This window comes from Arachis duranensis, chromosome 2 (assembly GCF_000817695.3).
Source record: "Arachis duranensis cultivar V14167 chromosome 2, aradu.V14167.gnm2.J7QH, whole genome shotgun sequence".
In the NCBI taxonomy this organism is placed as follows: Eukaryota; Viridiplantae; Streptophyta; class Magnoliopsida; order Fabales; family Fabaceae; genus Arachis; species Arachis duranensis.
This window is the reverse complement of record NC_029773.3, coordinates 63,981,873-63,982,151: the sequence shown is the minus strand read 5'-3', so window position 1 is coordinate 63,982,151 and position 279 is coordinate 63,981,873.

The following is a 279-nucleotide window of genomic DNA, read 5'->3' as shown; positions in this document are numbered from 1 at the left end:
GCTCATGGTTCGGTCATGTATGGGTGGGTTTGGGAGGGAAAGTGGTTTGAATTTGAAGGGTGAGGTAGGTGGGGTTTTATGAAGGATGGATGTGAGTGGTGAAGAGAAAGATAGGATTTGATAGGTGAAGGGTTTTTGGGGAAGAGGTGTTGAGGTGATTGGTGAATGGGTGAAGAAGGGAGAGAGTGGTGGGGTTGGTGGGGATCCTGTGGGGTCCACAGATCCTGAGGTGTCAAGAAAAAGTCATCCCTGCACCAAATGGCATGCAAAAATGCGTTT